Source organism: Salmo salar, chromosome ssa16, assembly GCF_905237065.1.
Source record: "Salmo salar chromosome ssa16, Ssal_v3.1, whole genome shotgun sequence".
In the NCBI taxonomy this organism is placed as follows: Eukaryota; Metazoa; Chordata; class Actinopteri; order Salmoniformes; family Salmonidae; genus Salmo; species Salmo salar.
The window spans coordinates 10889527-10908020 of record NC_059457.1 but is presented as its reverse complement, the minus strand read 5'-3'; the positions used below and the strand labels follow the sequence as shown (position 1 = coordinate 10908020).

Below are 18494 nucleotides of genomic sequence, written 5' to 3'. Positions count from 1 at the left end.
CCTATGAAATCTATAAAAGCTATCCAACTGCCTACGTTGTACCTAATGGAAGCGTAAAATAATTAACAAGTTTAAATTCTCCATATTTAACGCATTCATTCTATTTTAAGACTGAAAATATTCATGTAGAATGCCACAATGATGCAACACGGATGGCAACTCAACGGCTGTAGTGTAGTTCTTCTGTAAAGTATTTAAACTGGAACAAACATTTCAGTAATGGATTCAATATATACAAGTAACAGATTAATAGTTTAGATTTTTTTTTCTTTTCTTTCTGTAACATTCAAAGTCAGCAGGCTTTGTATTCTTGAGACCTTAGTCACTCCAAAAGTGAACCACCCACCTGGAAAAACTTCCCCCGGACAGTGAGTGTCACGCCCTGACCTGAGAGAGCCATTTCTCTCTGTTTGGTTAGGTCAGGGTGTGATATGGGGTGGGCATTCTATGTGTTTTATTTCTATGTTTTGGCCCGGTATGGTTCCTAATAAGAGGCAGCTGTCTATCGTTGTCTTTGATTGAGAGCCATACTTAGGCATCCTTTTCCCACCTGGGTTTTTGTGGGTAGTGGTTTTCCGTTTAGTTGTCTGTTGCCTGACGGAACTGTTTGCTTTCGTTTTTGATTCTTTTTTAAGTGTAATAAATATGAGCACTCAACACGCTGCGTTTTGATCCACTCCTTTTGACGATCGAAACAGTGAGATAGAGGACATTCGTCATCTGTTGATGAGTTTAAGTCAAGTAAGTCCCATTAAATCCTCAGAAGTACACCAAGATAGCCAGAAGCATCTCATACACTTATTTTCTCTGATCTGCAACTATTCTGTTGTGTACATAGAACTTAACTGCTCTCCAGTCCCTGTTTACTAGCGCTTGGGAGAAGCAGCAATGCAATTCTCACAGTCTTGTTTTCCAGGTGTTTTTCCCATTCGGATAAAATTCATCAAGGAATCAACTGCATCCACCTCTATTGTCGACCAATACCTTTTTGTTCCTTTGGCACCTTTGGAAAGAGATGGCATTATGAACGACTACATTAAATAAAGGTTGACTACAATACAGTACTTGAACATCTCTCTGTATTAACTCTACAAGGTTACAGCTGTTTCTGCAGAGGGTGTGTTGAGATTAAACTAACAATCCCAACTAAATAACTACATAGATAAGGATGTGAGAGGAGAATGTGCAATGCTGACATCAAGGCAGACTCAATCTGTATGGAATCTAAGCCCAACAATCTGTTTGCAATGTAAACCTTCTAATAAAAGCAATACCTATTAAATCAAGTTCCCTCCCTCAAGAAAAACAATGTAAAGCGTGGTAATCCTTCTGTGTTATCATCTATCCTGACACACTAGTTCCAGATCTAACATCTTGACTTGTTTCCAATCCAAACTGAACCGTTCTGTGCTGGCATGGTTGGAAATACACTAACTGATAAAGACAGTATTGATCTGGACCAGCACAGTACGGCCATAAATTGACACTACAGAGTGAAAATGCACTGACTGAAGGCAGCAGGAAACATGCTTACTGTGTGAGCCTCTCTTTTGTCCCAGCTTTCCCTTGGTCATTGGCCCGAATCGCTGACATCTCTCCTAGAAAACATCAGTGGAAAACATGTCTAAAAGGACATTGTAATTAAGAATAGGTCCATGTGTATGTAAGGTATAGGCATACCGGTCAGATTTTCTTCATAGAAATTGCCTTCCTCTGATGGCCCTGGGACACAACCATCTTCACTGTTGTCAATATTGGTTATTGAGTCATCAGTCTTGTATCCAAGCATAGCTTTGGTCAACTGTATTACAGAAAAAAAGTATCTTGGATAACTAGACAGATAACATAGTATTTGGACACTGGCACATTTTGATTAGTTATGGCTCTGTGCTCCTCTACTTTACATTTTCTTATAATACAATGAATATGGGATGGAAGTGCAGACTTGCCTGTCTTTGATTTACAAAGCTGATTCACAAGAACTTACAGTATGTGCTGGTGTTGAATGACACTAACTTACGTTACTAACTTGTTCTGATCAACGGCAGTGCATCATCCAACACATGGACTATCGACCCAGAGGTACTGGCAGCCTCGGTGTCTGACATCTAAGGATACAATAAAATGAAATTAGTCATGTGCAAATTAGGCAATTGAATATGATTCAACCATCCCCAGTATCCTCATTCTAAACAACTGATAAACCTGAGCTTCGGGATTTATTATTTCCTTCTCAAATCTGGCCTACAAGTTGAATTATGTTTCTTTTAGAGTTTCCATGTGTCTTCTGAGCCTCTGCAGTGCCTTTGTAAAGGAAGACAAGTTTAAAAAAGAATGGTTGAGACTTAAAGAATGACAAGATTGCTCGGCACACAACCAAGGGAATGGGCTGGGGGACACCAATGACTTATCATTGACTGATAGAGGTCCTACAAACATCTATTACAATTTCCTTTTTTAAGACGACTTTCTAGGTAAAGCAGCAAGTATAAGCATAACATAAGCACATTATGCAAGTTCCTGGATGCAACTAAAGCTGATCTGCTTTTATGGATGGACTAAACGAGAAACAGTATGAGTGATATGGCTAAAGCAAGGCATGTGAATTGGCACAGCCCTACCAAATGTTACACTTTCCACAATCCTTATTCCTGTTGTGGTGTTACACTCTTTTAGTGCAAAGCCAAAATAACTAGAAACTTATTTCTCTTTGGGTAAGAAAGGGCGATAAAAAAACTGCCAAAACTTAATTTAAATGGGGGGATTTATTTAAATATTTCAGCACACATGCATGCTTATGACTTGACAAAACAGATGAAAAGGAACTGGCTTTTCTAGCTAACTTGTAAACCAATTCAAGTTACACTAGCAATATTATTTTCCAATGCATGTAACATTGGGTTAACCACAATCATGTATTCTGAATCAAAGACATGTTTACCAATTATGCTAAACTAGCACGCTAACCGCTGGCTAGCACGCTAACCGCTAGCTAGCACGCTAACCGCTAGCGAGCACGATAACCGCTAGCTAGCACGCTAACCGCTAGCGAGCACGCTAACCGCTAGCTAGCACGCTAACCGCTAGCTAGCACGCTAATCATTAGCAAGCAGTAAATAAGTAGAAGGTAAAAACATGCAAAGTAACAATTGCACATTAATGAATTGTTTGGTTAAGCCTACCAATTTCATTCTCATGACGCAGTATATCTGACACAATGTGGCTTTCGGACATTGTCAATGCATGTTGGATTCCACCGAAATACATACATGAGCTAACTTTCATTACAAATAAAGACAACGGGAACATGCTTGCTTGCCAATACACCAAATACAATTTTAGTTAAAATATTGGTTAACAGTTTAGTTAATAGCTTACCTTCTTGCAGGAATGTGAACGTCTACAACCATCCTCCTCTTCATTAAAAAACGTGCTGCACAGCTACTTTTGTTGTGATCATGCTCAGACAGAGACAGGCTTGCCAGGTCAATTTCAAATGTCTTGTAAATCCAGGAAAAACCCGCCTTCAAAGCCTGAAACCCATCACAATTTCAGAAGATTACAGGGAAATTAATGGCTTTTTTAAAATACCATGTTGGTAACGGTGTAATATAGAAGTAGTTTTAAAAACTTGCACCCAGCGACCAAAACTTTTCACCTGCAGAAAAGTTTTAAAAGTACCTCAATTAAAAGACAACATAGTAAACATGGCAACCCTGGGGAGAGACTTATCACTGCAGCATGGGGGAGATGGGAACTGTGTTGACCTGTGACATTTTTGATAGTTTGGTACTTTGTGCACTCTGCAGTGGGGGAGGGGCTGGATCTCCAGCAGAAATTATGGAGAGTAGACAATGATTCCATCAGCCCAGATTTCTGAATATGTGTGCAATATTATTACTGTCACCTACATTTCCTTAGACAGTTTGGGTTTGTAGCTTACACAATCAGTATCAGTGAGGTGTTAAGTGCAGCTACTTGAATGGTCTGTAGACTTGCTGACACAAAAGTAGCTTATGGCAGGTTAAGATTCTAACTAGCAACCTAACCCCTCAGCAATCAGGTTCACTACCTGCACACAGACCAAACAGCCTAGTGATATTAACAGCCATCTCTTGCTATAGGCACTCAACTACTCTCACCATCTCTCTTTCTCTCTCATAACAGGCCTTTAAAAAAAAATCTTATTCGCATTTACCCTCCACTAGACCCCTGGTTTCACAAGGTGGAATAAAATGTACTGATAATAAGTGATTTCAGGTTTGTACTGCTGTGAAGACTTAGGCCTTTACATCAGCATTGGTCTCTTTGCAAAAATCCTCAAGAAAACTCATAATAAACTTGGGTAGCTGATGTGTAACTGATGTTCATATCTTAAAGGACAAGTCACTATAAGCTTTTGTCAGGAACCAGGACTCGGTTAATAAAGCCAACACAACTGCATGTTTTACAAATGGTAGGCTATCTTATGGTAGGCCTAGTTATAAAATGACATTATAGGCCGACACTGTAGACTATAGGCCTATTTCTTTGCCGGATTGGAGAATGTCTGCAATTGTCTTGCCTAGTGCAGCAAAATGGCCAAAACATGGCCTGGTCATGGATGAAAAGCACCTTTTCAAAATGGGGTAGAACTGAGGGAACATAAGGAACATGATTTCAGCTTCCTGTGTTAGCTGTTGTAATCCTCTTGCTGCGTTTATTTGTAGATAGACTCACCCCAACAGGGAGTTATGAGTTGGGAGGTATAATCAAAATGTCTGCTTAATGCTTTTGAGGGAGCAGCAGAAAAGTGTATCCAAGCTGGGGTACCCCTTGCTAGAATTGTTAGTTGTAGCAGTAGTAGTAGCCATGTAATGGCAGCAGTGTTGTAGTCGAGTCACTAAAGCATAAGTCTGTGTCAATTCACAAGACCCTATGGCTAAGTCTGAGTTGAGTCAAAGTCACCAATGTTTGAGTCGAGTCGAGTCACAAGTCCCTATGGCTGAAATAAGAGTCCCTGTGTTTGAATCTCGGTCCAAGATTTCAAGTCTAAGACAATGGGTCCATATTAAATTAATATTAAGTTATTAACCCAGTCAAATAGTGGCAGGGGGAATTTGATCAATCATTTTTTACATTTATGTGCAAACAAATGTTTATATGCTACAGGTCAACCAGATTGTCAGCTAGCTAGCTAGCTAATTAGGTAACATGATTGAACATGGTGTGGCTGCACAGCTTCTCTATCTTTGATGTAGTCTAAACAGAATCTGAAAGACACAGACAGACAGATACACTTTTATAAACTATACTGATGTCAGATATTAGTGGCTAATGTTCACATTCTGTGGAGGTCAACTGCTCCTAGATGTGTGTGTGTGTGTGTGTGTGTGTGTGTGTGTGTGTGTGTGTGTGTGTGTGTGTGTGTGTGTGTGTGTGTGTGTGTGTGTGTGTGTGTGTGTGTGTGTGTACGTGCGTATGTGCGTACGTGCGTACGTGGTTAGGTTGGAAGCTTCTCTAACCTGCTCTGTGTTATTGGCTTCTGGAAACACCTCTGTTTGCCAGCGCTCTGTGATAGAAGATTAGCTTTAGCACAGCAGCTGTGGCAGACAGATTCTGCTAGTGAGCATAAACTGAGAGCACACAGCTGATTAACCCCTTCACTGCCGGCCAGGGAAATTGAAATGTATGCAAATGTTTCCCAGTTTATGCAAATACTTACACCATGACGTGAAACCGTGAAAGAAAGAAGGCCGTGTTTCAGTTATGGTGACGCACGATCACATGTAGCCTAACTAACCTAACCTTCCTGAGAGTATGATGGAAAGTGTTCATATGTAACCCAACATCCTTCTGTGCTTTGCTCTCTCTCTCTCGCTCTTCTTTCTTGAACCAGTTCTAGAACAACTGATACAGACATACTTCTCTGCTTAGTCACAGCTTTCTCATGCATGTTTCTAGAGAGAAACTGGGTACGATGCATGACTGATCTTACAGTGCAATGTAAGATCTTTGCACTGGCCCCAATAAATCTCTACAAAAATGTGGTAACACCTCTTAAACTTGAGTGATATCTTTATAATGCTAGTAAGCTTTGGGCTTTGGTGGAGAAAATGTGTTTCGGAATGAACCTTAGACAACAATACATAAGTTGCCAGAAAGTGTTTATTATGATGGACTGTGAAAAACCCAAGGGATCGTCATCTATTAATGTACTGTGTGAGAGCAGATATGACATTTTCTGTCATTTAAATAGTTGAGGCTGTGTGTAAGTTCAGATGGTGTTCAAGGTACAAAGTGTTCAACCTCCTTTAGTTACAGACCTTTAGTGCCCCCCTTGTGGAATATCACGTGTCGTTACATGGGGATCTACATTTGTTTTTGAGGGTTGCAAAAAAAACATGGATAATGTTAGAATAAAATCATGCAGGGGAAGCTTTATTCAAAAGATGGAGGATGAGACATGACGTGTTGAACAGTGTCAGGCTTCAGATCAAAAGAAAAACGATACAGTTACTGCCTTGCAGGGTTGAAAGGGCAGTGGAGGTACTAGGATGACAGGCAGGGCAGATGCTGGGATGATGCTGGCTGATCCTCTCTGGTCCTTGGGAGGCCATGAGGTGTCAATAGGGCTCCCGATTGGCGCAGCGGTCTAAGGCACTGGTCCCATAGGGCCGGCGCAGGGGGTAGGCCGTCATTGTAAATAAGAATTTGTTCTTAACTAACTTGCCTATTTAAATAAAGGTAAATAAAAAATGAAGTTGTGCGTGTGTGCGTGTGTGTGTGTGTGTGTGTGTGTGTGTGTGTTTGTGAGACCCCTCTACAACTGGCTTTGCTCCATCTCTTCAGAAAGAGACGACCCACGGGACAGCAGGGGGGTAGTGGGAGGGGTGAAGAGGGGAGAGGTGGGTGTGCTTTCTCTTGTAGACGGGCGCGGAAGCATAATCCTGTGAAAGTGGATAGGGGCACGTGTCTTCAACACAAAGCTTGAAAATGGCTTGCCCATGGTGATTATATCATGGCTGAAGTCAATCTTGACTGTGGTCTCCAAGGACATCCAGTACTGGAGCATCTCTTCATCCTCCTCCTTTTCATCCACCTCCAGGATCGAGGGCAGTGATGGAGCGACACACACTGGGAAGAAAGGCCCAGACTTAAAGTTAACGTCCCAGTGAATGGGCTTCGCTCTCTTCCTGCGCCCTCGTTGGCTATTCTCCCATTCCCGCTCGGCCTTGGCACGGGAGGCGGGCATGTACCACCGCTTGATAGGAGGCTGTTCTGCCAATGGGGTCAAGAGGATTTTAAAGTGGCACTTCTCGCCCGCCTGCACGGCTCTCCTACTGGTCAGTAAAGCGGAGTGGTCGGTGCGACCTGTGTGGCTGGGCGTAGGTCTGGGCAGGGGGTGACAGCCATCATCTCCACCTACGTTAGCTGGGTGGCAGACTAAAGGTGGACCACAGAGGAACATCCTCTCAGTGCTACTGAAGGACAGGGGCTCAGAGGGTAATATGATTTGTTTGTCACCCAGTTGTTCTGGTAGCTGCTGGTCCTTCATAGCAGACTGGATCTGTAAGCGCTGGATCCTCTCCGACACCTGCCTACGTGATCTGGTGTTGGCAGGCCGGGCTGGCACTGGGGATGCAGGTGGGGCAGGCACTCGGCTGGACGGAATCGGTGAAGCAGATGGAGTAGGCACCAGAAGGTCAGGCATTTGGCTGACTATTGGGGTAGGCAATGGGATAGCCATCTGGGCAGGTGAGGCTGACACTGCAATGGTTGGCAGCACAGCGAAAGAATTTGTGATCTCCCTCCTACCCATAGAGTTTATAAGCTCTAAGGTCTGGTTAGGGAACCTCAGAGTGCTGCCATCAGTATGTCTTGTTATCCTAGCTATCCCTGTCTTGGGTCGAGCCAGGCTTCTGCTGGCCTGGACCTCCGGCTGGAGGACATCCACAGGAGAACATGGCGACTGCAAGAGGCTGCCGTCGAACAGAGACCGTCTGGCTTGAGCAGGAGGAGAGTGGGGCCTTTGGTCCTGGATGTTAGACCGCTGGAGAGGATGGGCCTGGATCCTGACCTCAGACTGGCTGCATGGAGTCCCAGATAAAGGAGCTACTGCCTTGGCTGCAGTGGAGCATACATTGGGCCTCCTAGGGATGCTTCCTGGTGTCTGTGGTCTGCTGGATTTTACCTCTGGCTCCTGCTTGTGGCTGGAGGTCAATGTGCTCCCTCCGGTTTTGGTTTTGACCGGACCCAGACGCTTACTACCCATCTGTCCCTCCAGCTGTAGACGAGGCATGCCAGTCACCTTGAGGGTGTTTTTGATTTTTTGGACAGTGAGAGAGGTCACAGTGAGCATTGGGAGCCTGACGGGTGGAGTGGCCATTGGAAGCCTTCCCATGTCTGCCCTCTAGTTTGTTACATCCATGTTGTGGAAGTGGGATCGGCTATTCTTTCTCCCTGGTGGCATTGGCTGTAGGACAATATCACTGGCACTCCGGACACTGAGGATGTCTGTCAGGCTGTTCTCAGAACTGTTCTGACTGGTCTCTTGTGTCCTAGCCAACGGTGAGCTTGACTTCCCTCTGTCTTTCATGGCTGAGAGTCACGGTGGAGTAGCAAACAACAACAAAAAGCATGTTTGAGAATAAGAATATAGAATAAATGACATATTTCAATAGAATTTGATCAAAGTTGTTATTATAAACTAGTGTTTTTCCACTTTCAAAGGACATTCCAATTCCTGCCAAAATGTTCATCAATTCATAAAAATGAAAGATTCACAGACTAAGGCCTACCTTCAATTTGGACTTCCAGATCATTTGCACACGTAGGATTTGACTATACAGTTTCAACAATATATTATTGAAAACAGAAACACAAGACCACAAGACCTAGTTTGAAACAAAAACTTTTTTGTCACAAATCACAAAACATAACAGTTTTCTGACAGATATTTATCAAATAAAGTTCTCATAAGATAAAAGTAATGTATTTGAGATTATATCATTAAATTATAGGTCCTACCTCAGTTCAGGAAGAGCGTCAATTACCTGTCTATGGATTGTCTTATTTTAACAAATTAATGCTTCATTATGACATCATGTACATTATGACATAGCAGCCGTCCACATTATAAAAGTTTGTCAAAACCACTTGAATAGACATGAAATGTAAAATTAAAGACAATAGACCTAATTCAACAATTGAATAAAAATAATAGTTTGACAGTAATTATTCAGTTTATTGGCTTTTATTTTCATTACAGTAGTGGTTTTGAATTTATTAAAATGAGAGTAGGCCTAGTGAGTTTCGTAGAACTCGATCGCTCATTGAACATCTGTGTGGAACGTTTGCAGCTGACGCCACACAGACACCTTTGAAAAACATTCACGACTTTAGTTTCATATTCAATTCATCAGCATATATGCACGGCAAATAAATTCCCAGTACTCAAATAAATCTGAAAATCACAATTATCTATTTATTATAGCATCCTCTTAGAACGAGAAACGCTGTGGTGTCGATGTTTTTGATTATGTCCAAATAGGAACATAGCTACAGGTATTTTTACTTCTATATTATAATAGTAGTAGTTGTGTGTGTTTTTTTGTCGTGCATTCGTTTTGAGTCAACGCTAAACGCAACTCAACCAAAAATAAAAGTTAAAGAATGGAATTAAGCCAGTGTCTTAGATTGAACTATCCAAGCAGTAAATATATCCTTTAAATGTTGATATTTGGTTGCGTTGTCAACTAAACACAATTCAATATTACTTTTGTAATACAGTATATAGCCTATCTTACAAACTAATGTAACAGCATTTATTCAACCTTAAAATAAGTAACAGATCCATGGCCACATTTTAAGGTTTCTGTAACTATACATTTACTCAAATGTAACGTTAATCATATAAAGCGTGCATGTTCAAGATAGCATGCATACTGTAGGTTGTGGCGGATCTGTGGAGATATTCAATTGCTGTAGTCTATGTAGAATCTCGAACAGCATTGATCACTTGCACCATGTACTTTTAATGTAATCTCAACTTCAAACCACGTGATTTGGTTCTGCTATTTGATGAAGCACAGTGTGGTTTAGTCGCCAGGGTTGTGGGTGCGATTCCCACGGGTGACCAGTGTGACCGTATGCTAAATGACTAAAACGTAAATAACCAGTGGTGGAAAAACTACTACATTTTTTTTGAACAATATATTTATTGGCATTTCTTTTTTTTACAATTTAACAATCATCAAAATATGACACAGATAATGCCCCGTTATTCCTTCCACCTACACAAAACACCATGCTACATGGGTGGACATCGTGCAAAACCCTTCCCTCCCCAACACAGGAACACCCCCCTCCCTCCCCTCTGCCGGTATTAGCTTCACTGATTAACAACAAAAAAATAAACAGAATGACCTTCACATTCCATGCTAGAAAATAAATTATTCAACACAAAAACAAATAATAATACATTAATGAAGAAAGTAGTAATGAGGCAGCTAAGGTGACGTCTCTAGAAACTGCTGAAAGTCCCCCAGACATCAGTAAATTCAAAGGGTTTATTACGTAAATTGTATGTTATTCTTTCAGATGGAATATAGAAAGATAGTTATTTTAGCCACATCTGCTTGCTTGGCGGAGTGTCACACTTCCTGTCACAGGGGTCGTTGAATGGAGACCAAGGCGCAGCGTGTATAGTGCTCATTCTTTGATTTTTAATGAAAACACTTCAACAACAAAACAATAAAACGACCAACAGTCCCGTCAGGTACTCTAGACTAAACGGAAACAACTACCCACAAACCCCAAAGGAAAACAGGCTGCCTAAGTATCGCTTCCAATCAGAGACAACGATAGACAGCTGCCTCTGATTGGAAACCATACCCGGCCACAACATAGAAAATGACAACATAGAATGAATCTCTAGACAACCCACATAGAAAACAGAAAACCCAAAACACATAGACAAAACACCCCCCCTGTCACACCCTGACCAATCTACTAGGGATAAATTACCTCATACCAGGGTCAGGACGTGACAGTACCCCCCCAAAGGTGCAGACTCTGACTGCACCCAAACCAAAAAACCCAACAACAACAACCCCAAACACAAAGGGAGGGCAAGGAGGTTGACAACAGTCAATGGTGGCTCATGTGCTCCACCCAGAACCCTCCTCTTCTCCCGATCCTCCAGCAACGGAGATGTCTCTGGCTCAGGGCGTAACCTCCATTCCGCCCGCAGATCCCTCCGCTTCTGTAACATAGGCCTGTGGATCATTATTGGAGGAATCGGACTGTTGATCCTTACTGGAATCACTGTGCTGTAGACCACTGCTGGAGGTTCCGACCTCCAAGCCGCCGCTGGAGGATCTATGCTGCAGGCCGCCGCTGATGTCTCTGGGCTGCAGACCGCCGCTAAAGGCTCTGGGCTGCAGACCGCCGCTGAAGGCTCTGGGCTGCAGACCGCCGCTGAAGGCTCTGGGCTGCAGACCGCCGCTGAAGGCATTTCTCAGCCTTGATGTACAGGTCATGCTCCAACAGTCTACCAAGCACATTGCGCACCAGGGACACATGCTCGGCGGGTGTAGCGGAGTATATCAGAATGTCATCAATATACACCCTGCCCATGCAGGTCCCTGAAAATCTCATCTACAAAGGCTTGGAAGACTGATGGAGCATTCATCAACCCGTACGGCATGACGAGGTACTCATAAAAAAGAAACTCGAGGAGGCGGGTGAAGTGGAGGACCGAATGTACCCCTGACGCAGGGATTCGGAGACATATGTTTCCATAGCCGCCATCTCCACCCGTGACGGGATACACGTGACTCCTGGTAAGTGCAGCGTCTACCAGGAGATTTATCGCACAATCCCCCCGTCGATGGGGTGGTAATTGAGTCCCCTTCTTTTTGGAGAAGGCGAGAGCCAAATCGGCATAGTCGGTGGGAATGCGCACAGTGGAGACCTGGTCTGGACCGTAGTAGCACCAACGGAAACCCCTAAACACCTCCCTGAGCACTCTCGCAACCACCCCGTGAGAGCCCTCTGTTGCCATGAAATGGTGGGGTCATGACGAGCTAACCAGGGAAGGCCTAGTACCACGGGAAACGCAGGAGAGTCAATGAGGAAGAGACTGATTCTCTCCTCGTGACCCCCTGCGTCACCATACCAAGGGGGATGGTAGCTTCCCTAATTAACCTGGACCCTAATGGTCGACTGTCCAGAGCGTGAACTGGGAAAGGCCTAACCACTGGAACAATAGGGATCCCTAACCTATGGGCGAATGCTCTGTCGATAAAATTCCTAGCCGCGCATGAATCTATGAGCGCTTTATGCTGGGAATGCGGGTAAAACTCAGGAAAGTAAACATACACAAACAGGTGTACAACAGAGGGCTCTGGATGAGAGTGGTGCATGCTCACCTGGGGTGACGCCAGAGTGCCCTGCCTGCTGCCTCGACCCCTAGAGGAACCAACCCGGCACCGACCAGCAGTGTGACCTCTGCGGCTACAGATGGTACACGTGAAAGCCCCTCCGGCCTCCCTGAGCGAGGGAATCGACTGAGTCCTCTCTGGACGTCCGCGGGTGACCAGCAGGTTATCCAACCGAATGGACAGGTCCACCAGCTGGTCGAAGGTGAGGGTGGTATCCCTGCAGGCCAACTCCCGACGGACTTCCTCGCACAGGCTGCAACGGTAGTGGTCGATAAAGGCCCTGTCGTTCCATCCCGCTCCTGCGGCCAAGGTCCGAAATTCCAGGGCAAACTCCTGGGCGCTCCTCATCCCCTGCCTCAGGTGGAAAAGACGTTCACCCGCCGCTCTACCCTCGGGCGGGTGAACTCCGTGAAGTCGTCCAACGCCGCATCTCCCCACACGGCATTAGCCCACTCCAGAGCTCTCCCTGAGAGGCACAGGGCGGACACCCTCTCCCTTCCCGAGGGAGCCGGGTAAACGGTGCCCAGGTATAGGTCCAGCTGTAGCAGGAAACCCTTGCACCGTGCCGCCGTCCCATCATACTCCCCGGGAAGGGCGAGACGCATCCCACTGGGACCGGGTACAGGAGGGACGAGTAGTGGGAACCCCTGTTGTGCTGGTGGAGGCACTGGAGGGACTCCCTGTCTCTCCCAGTGGTCCATGGGCTGGACGACGCCGTCCATCACGACGCCGAGATGTTGTAGAATCGCCGCGTGTTCTCTGACGCGCTCCTCGACTCCTATAACTGGGGTACCTGCTCCTACTGACTCCATGGTGAGGTGTGGAATTCTGTAAGGGGTGCGTAACTGGTGGCACTGAAGAGCAGAACTAGGTAAGCAGTTTAATTTGAAAACCAACGGCATAAAGAAATAACCAACTTGGGTACAGAACCCGATGCACACCAGTAAACATGTGCACAAGCACTTACAACAAACAATTCCACACAAAGACATGGGGGGAACAGAGGGTTAAATACACAACACTTAATGAGGGAAATGAGAACCAGGTGTGTAGGAAAACAAGACAAAACAAATGGAAAATGAAAAGTGGATCGACGATGGCTAGAACACCGGTGATGCCGACCGCCGAACGCCACCCGAACAAGGAGAGGAACCGACTTTGGTGGAAGTCGTGACAGCCCACTCCCGTTTTACACCTTGGGCAAAATGTTGAATATTTAGAGTAGTCTCTCTGGTGTAAAGTAGACCCTATGTAAAATATTGAATTGCATCAACTTGTGCCTTGTGTTAAATGAAAGACGCTGAGCATCTAAAAAGAGCTTTCCCCATTTCTCATCCTCAAAAATGAGACCAAGGTCATCATACCACTTCATGCAAGCTTTCAGAGGTTCATCATTCCTCAACAGAGCTTGAAGCCTAAAGTACATGTAGGAAATGAAACCTTTTACCCCTTTCCTCTCCAGCCACAATTTATCAGTTTTAGGTTTACTCATGGGCTGAATCCTACCTCCCTGCTGAGTGGCAATATAATGCCTAACCTGTAGGTACTTGAAGAAAAGACTTTGAGGTTACTGAAAATGAGATGCCAGTTGTTGAAAGGACAGTAGTTCACCTTCTCTATAGAGATTACCAAATGTTTTAATTCCTTTGTTGAACCAAGAAAATGTAATACCATCTCTCAGGGCTTTGGGTAAGATGGGGTTATTATAGAAAGTGGTTTGTTCATATATAGATCTAAGCCCTTCTGTTTGTTTACAGACTTCAATCCATATATTTAATAAAGTGTTTTTAATGAAAGGGTTGTTTATGAGAGCTAGCAAAGCTTTAGGTAGGCTAATATAAGGTATAGATGCCAATGTAGCCGGGGTCAGACACTCTTCCTCTATCTGCCTCCAAGAGGGTGAACTTGTTGTTGTATCTTGCCATACCCACACAGCCTTTAACTGAGATGCCCAGTAATACAACTGGAAGTCAGGTAGAGTCCTCCTTCTGAGTATGGTTTGCATAAAGTTGTGAGTTTCACTCTGGGGGGTTTCCCTTTCCACAGAAATGAAGAAATCTTCCTATGAAGTTGTTTGAAAAAAACTTTGGGAATAGGAAAGGCCAAGGTTTGAAAAAGGTACAAGAATTTTGGTAATATATTCATCTTTATAAAATTGACCCGCCCGATAAGAGAAATTGGTAAATCCCGTCATTTTTCCAATTTTTCCCCAACCTTTTTGAGAAGTGGAGTATAGTTCAGTTGATATGTCTTAATAATTTCAGAAGGAATTTGCAATCCAAGATATGTCATTTTCTGTGGTTTCCAAGAAAACGGTTGGTCTAAGATTGGGTTCTGCATAGCTGCCCTGTTAAAAGGCATAATTATACTCTTCGATAGGTTTATTTTATATCCTGAAAAGGTCCCATATTCTTTCAGGATGTCAACTAATGTTCGGAGTGAAATTTCTGTTTTGGTGAGGTAAAGAAAATGTCATCGGCATATTGCGAGACCAGATGTTCATGCCCACCTATATGAACACCATGGATGGATGGATGACATCTAAAAGCTTCTGCCAGTGGCTCTATAGCCAAAGACAAAAGGAGCGGACTAGCGGGACAACCCTGTCTTGTGCCACGTGATAGGGAGAACTGTGAGGAAATGTTTCCATTAGTCAGGATCTGAGCTACCGGTCATTTGTACAGTAATCTAATCAGACCTACATACCTAGGTCCAATATTCATCCTCTGTAAAACTTCAAACAGGTAGTTCCATTCAATGCGGTCAAAAGCTTTTTCCGCATCTAATGGAGCCGCCACTACAGATTCTTGGTCATTCTCTACATAATGCATAATATTAAATAATCTTCTGATATTATCAGCAGATGAGCGATTTCTTACAAAGCCTGTTTGGTCCATATCAACCAAGTCCAGTAGAACCTTATCCAGTCTAAGAGCTATGAGTTTCGCAAGAATCTTATATGAAGTGTTCAATAGAGATATTGGTCTATATGACCCACAAAGCCTAGGATCTTTCCCAGGTTTTAACAAAACTGTGATCAGTGCCTGTTCAAGTGTGTCTGGGAGCTTTTCTGTCTCTATACTGCAAAGAGGCTCAAATAGTTTGGGTAAAAAGGATCGATAGAATTCAATAGGGAATCTGTCTAACCCTGGTGACTTTCCCCCAGCAGTGTTGAAAATGGATTCCCTAATTTCCTCTGATGTAATCTCTTTCTCCAAGTGCTCTCTATCCTCATCAGTTAAAGTTTGTAAATTGAGTTTGTTCAAAAACTAATGCATTGTGGCAGGGGCATCCCCTTCAGACTTGTACAATGTTTCATAAAACTCCCTGAAGACTAGATTAATTTCCTCAGGACTGTGAACAACTGTGTTATTGGGTAGCTTAATAGAGCTAATAACTCTACTAGCATCATCTCGTCTTATCTGCCAAGCAAGCAACTTTCCTGCTTTATCTCCATGTTCGTAGTGGTTTTGTTTTGTTCTCCTAAGAGCATTTTCCGCTTTATGGGTCGTCAGGGTGTTATATTCCAATCGCTTTGAGTCCAATTTTTGTAGAATTGAGTCGTCAAATGTTACACTATGTTCATTTTCCAGATCTCTAATTTCATTCTCCAACAAATCTACTTGAGCCTTATACATCTTACGAGCACCTGAACTAAAGGATATGATTTGCCCCCTCAGATATGCAAGGAGAGCTTCCCATAAAATTAGGGGGGAGGCAGAGTTGATATTGGTGCTAAAAAATATGTCTATATGAGTGTTCAGAAATGTTACAAATGTGGGATTATTTAGCAAGTATGTGCTAAACCTCCATCTTCTTCTCTACTGACTGGTACTGAAGCCAGCAGGGCAGAATGATCTGATATACATCTTGGTAAGTACTTACACCCAGTAGTTAAACTTCCCTTGGCTGCAGGAATAAGAAATAAGTCAATTCTAGAGTAACTGTCATGGACGGGGGAGTAAAATGAGTATTCTTGAACCTTTTGGTTGTGAAATCTCCATAAGTCTACGAATCCATAGTGTTTCATTTCTGCTTTTAACATTTTAGCTGCCTGTGTGAGGTTGATACTATTAGAGGAAGATCTATCACTGGAAGGGTCCAGTACCAAGTTAAAATCCCCTGCCATAATTATCTCTGATGATGGGCACATTAACTTCAAAAAGATGTCTTGGTAAGATTTAGGATCATCATGGTTAGGCCCATACACATTCACATTGGTAATGGGCTCAGTGCTAAAGAAACCTTGAATGATCACAAACCTACCCCCTTTGTCTTTAATCTGAGATTGTATCTGAAAGGGGCAAATCTTATTAACCTCTTAGGGCTAGGGGGGCAGTATTTACACGGCCGGATAAAAAACGTACCCGATTTAATCTGGTTACTACTCCTACCCAGTAACTAGAATATGCATACACTTATTAGATATGGATAGAAAACACCCTAAAGTTTCTAAAACTGTTTGAATGGTGTCTGTGAGTATAACAGAATTCATATGGCAGGCAAAAACCTGAGCGATTCCTTTACAGGAAGTGGCCTGTCTGACCATTTATTGGCTTTCTTTGACATATCTTTCCAAAACAAAGGATCTCTGCGGTAACGTGACACTTCCCACGGCTCCCATAGGCTCTCAGAGCCCGGGAAAAAGCTGAATGTCGTCATTCCAGCCCCAGGCTGAAACACATTATCGCCTTTGTCAAGTGGCCGATCAGGGGACAGTGGGCTTAGGCGCGTGCACTGGTCGCCCCCCGTCTTTCTTTTTTTCCCTCTATTTACCGAAACGCAGATTCCCGGTCGGAATATTATCGCTTTTTTTACGAGATAAATTGCATAAAAATTGATTTTAAACAGCGGTTGACATGCTTCGAAGTACGGTAATGGAATATTTAGACATTTTTTGTCACGAAATGCGCGATGCTCGTAACCCTGATTTACCATTTCGGATAGTTTCTTGAACGCACGAACAAAACGCCGCTGTTTGTATATAACGATGGATTATTTGGGACCAAACCAACATTTGTTATTGAAGTAGAAGTCCTGGGAGTGCATTCTGACGAAGAACATCAAAGGTAATCAAACTTTTGTAATAGTAAATCTGATTTTGGTGAAGGCTAAACTTGCTGGGTGTCTAAATAGCTAGCCCGTGATGGCTGGGCTATGTACTTACAATATTGCAAAATGTGCTTTCACCGAAAAGCTATTTTAAAATCGGACATATCGAGTGCATAGAGGAGTTCTGTATCTATAATTCTTAAAATAATTGTTATGCTTTTTGTGAACGTTTATCGTGAGTAATTTAGCAAATTGTTAGTAAATTCCCGGAAGTTTGCGGGGGGTATGCTAGTTCTGAACGTTACATGCTAATGTAAAAAGCTGTTTTTTGATATAAATATGAATTTGATTGAACAAAACATGCATGTATTGTATAACATAATGTCCTAGGGTTGTCATCTGATGAAGATCATCAAAGGTTAGTGCTACATTTAGCTGTGGTTTGGGTTTATGTGACATTATATGCTAGCTTGAAAAATGGGTGTCTGATTATTTCTTGCTGGGTACTCTCTTCTCTTCAGTTTATCATGCTCAGAGTCAGTCAGGTGTGTCTCCTGAAGAAGAGCTATATCAACCTTATGCTGCTTTAGATAATACAGAATGCATTTGCGCTTGACAGGGCATTTAGTACCCCTAATGTTAAGTGTCATAAAAGTATAGTTATTAGGTGCCGACATCTTTAAAGAAAATAAGAAATAGGGAAAAGGAAAGAAACAAAATTGCGTTGAGTGTATACAACTTGTACAAAATGAAATTATGAAAGTTTAAAGTAGTAAACATCTCGTGAGCTAATACCCTGACCCTATCACAAACCCACCCAACCCCCTCCCCAACTGAGGGAGTTAAAGAACCCATATCCTTAGACGCTAGTTTTTAAGCTAAATGTACCTGCTATGCATAGCATCACTCGAATTAGGTTAATTTTAAATGATATGTACAGTGCCTTGCGAAAGTATTCGGCCCCCTTGAACTTTGACCTTTTGCCACATTTCAGGCTTCAAACATAAAGATATAAAA

At 43.1% G+C, this 18494-nt stretch overlaps 1 long non-coding RNA gene across 2 annotated transcripts; it reads right to left on the bottom strand.

The window, feature by feature from the left end:
- Nucleotides 1–643: 643 nt before the first annotated feature.
- LOC123727755 (uncharacterized) lies at nt 644–3568 on the bottom strand. 2 transcript variants are annotated; one of them, XR_006759634.1, is made up of 6 exons: nt 3379–3568; nt 2206–2304; nt 2021–2108; nt 1681–1801; nt 1535–1598; nt 644–1003 (listed from the first exon to the last, which is right to left on the bottom strand). It is a non-coding gene; the product is annotated as an uncharacterized lncRNA (long non-coding RNA). The 2 variants fall into 2 exon arrangements; XR_006759633.1 differs by lacking the exon at nt 2206–2304 and having other exon boundaries at nt 3379–3541.
- Nucleotides 3569–18494: the final 14926 nt, after the last annotated feature.